The sequence below is a fragment of the Ipomoea nil genome, unplaced genomic scaffold (assembly GCF_001879475.1).
Source record: "Ipomoea nil cultivar Tokyo-kokei standard unplaced genomic scaffold, Asagao_1.1 scaffold3192, whole genome shotgun sequence".
Classification (NCBI taxonomy): domain Eukaryota; kingdom Viridiplantae; phylum Streptophyta; class Magnoliopsida; order Solanales; family Convolvulaceae; genus Ipomoea; species Ipomoea nil.
In genome coordinates, this window is record NW_017619620.1 from 1,667,272 (window position 1) to 1,673,140 (window position 5,869).

At 30.4% G+C, this 5,869-nt stretch overlaps 1 long non-coding RNA gene across 2 annotated transcripts; it reads right to left on the reverse strand.

The window, feature by feature from the left end:
- Window positions 1-1,338: 1,338 nt before the first annotated feature.
- Window positions 1,339-4,981, reverse strand: LOC109168163. Of its 2 annotated transcripts, XR_002052005.1 has the most exons (4): window positions 4,632-4,981; window positions 3,591-4,470; window positions 2,645-2,812; window positions 1,339-1,640 (listed from the first exon to the last, which is right to left on the reverse strand). It is a non-coding gene; the product is annotated as an uncharacterized LOC109168163 (long non-coding RNA). The 2 variants fall into 2 exon arrangements; XR_002052004.1 differs by having other exon boundaries at window positions 2,645-4,470.
- Window positions 4,982-5,869: the final 888 nt, after the last annotated feature.

The following is a 5,869-nucleotide window of genomic DNA, read 5'->3' on the forward strand; positions in this document are numbered from 1 at the left end:
ATAAACTCAACCCAAATCCAACTTCTATAATACAAGAAAGGATAATACTATACAACCATAAAGCTTCTCAAGTAATAAATCTCCAATAGGTCTATTCTTAATTCCTTCTCAACTTGAATTCATCTTGAACCCCTTTATCCATTTTCACCTGTAAAAATAATTTGCAACAAAATAGGGTGTAGACAAAAATTAGCATAAGGTAAGTAAGTTTCACTTCACCCCGTAAAATATAGGCTTGGATTTTATATTTTCAAAACTCATATAATTTTGATACTTTTCCAAAATACATCTGGACTAAAACCTATGTGCACACCCCCAGAGGATTCCAAGCCACTGGGTAGTATATGATCCAAGTAGTCAGGTTTTCCTACCTACTAACACTTCAGCAATTTGGAAACTGGATCATAACCTAAGTGATACACCCTCATGGGATTCCATGCCCAATGAGTAGTAATTAGTCCAAGTGGACAGTACTCACATTTACTGAACACCACACTGTACATTATTTTCTCAAAATTTCATTATTTCTCCACCAGATAAATACTTTTCTCCAAAAATAAATTCTTCCTTTTTACAAGATATACTTTTCTCCAAAATATACAATTTCTCTATAATACATTTTTCTCAAAATATATTTTCTCCACATGGTTTTTTCAAAATATAATCATAGTACATAATCCAGTGGTAACACAATTTTAACCATACATCACACCAAAAATTTACCAAGCCAAGTTTTCATACACACATGGGCTTGACACGTCGAAGCCCATTCTCGATAGCTCGAGAATTACCCCACACATTATTACAATGCACTTGTGATCACATGAACATTATAACTCATACCATACAACATATAATTCGCATAAATAGATTTCTAGAACAAATAACTTTAGTATATATAGTCATAGATATCATATTCATCATATTCACATTCACTCAATATATAATATTTTCGGAAAAAAAGTAATTTTGATGAACATGAAATCTTACCCTTGAAGCTCAAAATTTCTAACAACACTTCATTACTTCTAACCACCTCGATAAGGAACCTGTGAACCAAACAAACCTAATATAATTTATTTTTATTATTATATACGTCGGACTAAATAATTCCCATCAATATATAATCTTTCTATATATTAAAGCTATAAGATTTCGGCCAATGAAATAGCTCCATTTTCCCGCTCAAACTATACTACGCCGTTTTGGACTATACAATATTGCGCACAAAGAATTCGGATTAGCTTTATCTATATATTAAAGCTATAAGATTTCGGCCAATGAAATAGCTCCATTTTCCCGCTCAAACTATACTACGCCATTTTGGACTATACAATATTGCGCTCAAAGAATTCGGATTAGCTTTATCTTTAAAATAAATGTGTTTGTATTTGAATTAAATACTACATCTATTATCAACCACCTTTTTCGTTTCCCAAATTTGTGGGAAGTTGTTCCGCCATTTGCATTAATAAATACATCACTGTAAATTCAAATTAATCTTGGATGTTGAACCGTTTTGTGCAGCCTTCATAATTCCAAGAAAGTCTTCAATTTTGAAAGACACTATTCAGCATCTATATAAACCTCTTGATAGCAATCTGCACTCCCAAATTCATCATCTATCCAGTTCAAACCACCTGCAAATACACAAAGCAACAATAAAAAATCTGGTCGAAAATAACATGCCATCGCAGTACATATCTGTTAAAGATATTGGCCCACAACATACTGACTCTGATTTGGTATGTTATTTCTTTGTTTTTGTTTTTCTTTTCGATTTAGCATGTTTATCCAGTTAGTTCACTGCAATGCAGGAACTCTGAATAGATGGGAAGGAAGCAACAACCATCGGGTTTGATGAATTCTTATTGCATGAGAGGAGGTAAATTCAATCTTTATTTTCTTTTTCTATCCACTATAACTGTTTTATTTCCAGATTATGGTTTTGATTAGATGTTAGAGATGGATCAAACTGGTGGAGGAAACAAATTATTATGGTATATTAAATAGGACACATTCTAACAACATGAGGTACATTATTTTTTTCTTGCAAATATATATATATATATATATATATATATATATATATATATATATATATATATATATATATATATATGATTGTGAAATTACCAAAATTTTCAAATAGTGGTGCAGGATGCAGGATGGCTGAAGAGAGTGTTGCAAAAGAACCTTAGCAAGTGAGTGATTTTTTAAAATTGAAATATATATATATATATATATATATATATATATATATATACATATTTGTGTATATATATATACTGTTTGTATAAAATAAACTTTTGCAAAAAGAGCCATTCCAATCAAAGTGATGGTTCAAATGGGTGGAGCAAACAAATTATTATGGAATATTAAACAGGTGAACACATTCTAACAACATGAGGTACATTATTTTTTTCTTGCAAAATATATATATCTGATTGTGAAATTACCAATATTTTCAAATATTGTGTGCAGGATGCAGGCTGGCTGAAGAGAGTGTTGGAAAAGAACCTTGGCAAGTGAGTGATTTTTGGGCTGAATGGGTGAAGATTGGTTGTAGGATTCAGGTGCTTATTCAACCATCATATCAATCTTAATCCATCATATATTGCAAAAAAAAACTCATGTGAATTACCTGAGTACTAAAGAAGGGTCTCTTGAAAAGAAAGGTTAAGACTACAACCTTGCCATATTGCTCCCCAAATATATCCAGGTATATTTGAAGCTTTGGTTTACTTGGCTCAGCTTCTTCAGTCAACTGCTTAGTCCGGCTCAGTGTTGACTCTTTCTGTGTCTTCTTGCCCTAAATTTCAATTTGAATAAGAAAGATCAATACATTGATTGCTATTTCTATTCCTCCTTCCAAAGTAAATAACGAAATAAATAGCAATTTCTTTACAAAATTAAAAGTCTCTAAGGTAAAGCATGTAATTAATTACAATACAGAGTAGAAACAGGAACTGCAAGCGGAAAGTAAGATGTAAGCATTAACTTTGACATAAAATTTGGCAAAATTTGGCTAATGTTGACTTCAACATGGTCGTGAGAAAACACTGTAGTCGATACAACACAACTTGAAAGTTTTTACAAAATAAAATTCTGTACACCACAATAATTTTTTGAAACCACGGGTATTATTATATAAATGAGCCTCTAGATTTTATAGTGAAGAATTTTAAGACAATATTGTGTGCAGATGTAGAATTTTAAGACAATATACATCAACACTGCTGCATATAACAACATAACTTTATATCTTATCCTAGAAACAAATGAAAGTGGGATTAATAATTCTAACCAGGGCAAATGTAGAAGGAGATCTGTCTGTTTAATAGATAAAAAAGTTATCTATCAAAGGTTAGTAGCCTTCTTTACATGTTCACATTGTATTTTCAACTATATCTATCAAGGTTGGATTGAAGAATAAAGTCATTGATTTCCAAGTATGATATATATCAATGTAATTCAATCATCATTAGGAAAAAGAATCAATCTTTAAAAGAATTATCAGGTAAAGAGTACATTATGCATTAAATGTATTCAGAATAGTACAGTTTTCCACAGTTTATCATCAATTCAACCTTTTGCAGTCTTAAAACTTCAGGGATCAGACACCTCCACATTCTGCAAACTCATAGATTCAGATCAGTCATTAGGTTTCCTTTCCCATTGTGAGATCAACCACTAGGCAACAACCATCCTCCACTTACAAAGATTTGTGTGGTGCTGCGAATCTGAGCCTATTCAATCCTTTAAAACTTAGATCCCACCAAATTTTCAAGTCCAGAGACTAAAGATGCCCTTATTTCCCCATTCTAAGATCCCACAAAGCTAGGTGGGCCTCCTTATTCATCATTTTCCATACAAGAGATAGCAAATGCAACTAAAAAATTGGCAACTAAATAACTATAAAAACTGATTATAAATAAATTAATAAAAAGTAAGGTAAAAAAATGGCTGATAATGAGCAAACAGTTTTTAAAATAGTTTTTTTTTTTTAATTGAGTTTGAGCAAACACTATAAAAACGATGTATGAACACAAAAGTATATTTAAAAAAATGTAAATAATTATTAGAAAGTCTAGAAAAAAAATTGATTAATGTCTAGCAACAAAACAGAATTTATACAGCAGTTTTATCAGTTGCATGTTAAATATTTAGTGCAAAAACCCTAATCTCATAGTTATATCAAAACCCTAATTCACATAAATAATCATAGGATGAAATAATCTTCCAGTTTAGACAAAATCTTAAAGAGGAATGCAAATACATAAACAAATATACATTACAAGGTATGAAATAACTAAAGGAATAGGATACTTAGCTTTGTACATCCTTGGACTGATTTGTATTCTATTAACATCTACATCATGTGAAATTAGCTGCCACGATGGTAATTAGTATATGATGCACATTATTGTCTAAGCAATTTCTTATGCAAGGCATTTCGTCAAACAGTTCCTGCCAATAAATATAAAAAAACAATGATAAATAAATTATTGAGTGCTTATGTCATGATTTCTTTACTACCAGAAACTTGATGAGATATGTAGAGCTAAGCATTAGTTTACTGCATATAAATTCCGCATCAATCGAGTAAACCCAATGCAAGAAAGTTTTACCGAGAATGTGTTCACCGGCGTTGAACTGCGCACCACCTCCGGGAGCTCTTTTAACATCTACATCATGTGAAATTAGTGCCAGGTTGTAAACGAAGATAACGTACTTGAATTTCCAGATCTGTTGTTTTAAAGCACACAAAAAAATCCCCTCGCCATGAAGATTAACCTAGATTTAGGATATAAACAACAGCTCGGGTTTACCGTCGCGATTGCGTCTACAAAAAACCATATTTTACCTACCATTTCACCAAAAACGGAAATTACAGACTTAGAAATTAGGGTAGAAGACCGCGATTCGGACAAGTCTAGAGAGAAAGGGAGAAGGGAAAAGAGAAGTCGAACATTCGGTATCTGCAGAGAATGAATATGGTTAGAATGGTTTTAATATTTCTTTTTTTTTTTTGGGTCGGGTTTTGGGCCATTTTTTGTTTTAATTTTGGGTCATAATTTGTTTTATTATTTTAACTATTGGGCCTACCATAAATGTAATCTGTATATATATATATATATATATATATATATATATATATATACTTATTATATAATTATATAATTTTTATAATATCATATTTATTATTTATATCATATCTAATTGTTTTTTGAAAAGATCGATTTTTAGTCATGGTCAAATGTTTGTAAATGTGACATTTGGGTGTAAACATTTTTGAAGACTACTGGCTCTATTACAATGTAGTATCTTTTCATATACTTTCTCAATACTGAAACACAGAGAACCAATAGAGCCGTTAGCATTCAAAAAAAATATTAATTCTTATTTTAATTGCAAATAGTTATGTTCACAATTTTATCATAGCAAATCAACATAATTATATTAAATAAACAAAATTTTATAAATGGATAAATCTCATATTTTCTTTGTATATATAAAAATTAATAACATTAATAGTTTTTAATAAAATAGCATAAATTATATTTATATAATTTAGAATTTATGTAATTATTCCATATAATTGAACGAAATATTTTTTGCATTAAATTTTGAGAATAATTGTCATTAACACTATAACGTTATGCTAGCAAAAAATCAAACACTTTACTCAAATTTTTAAACTTAAGTAGATGGTGTTCAATACAATTCATTTAGAAATGCATGTTATGCACGTGGATTAATCGAAGATGATAAAGAGTATGTTGATGCAATCACTGAGGCAGCAACTTGGTCTTTAGCCCATTCGCTACGTAAGTTGTTTGTTACACTTTTGACATCCAATTCAATG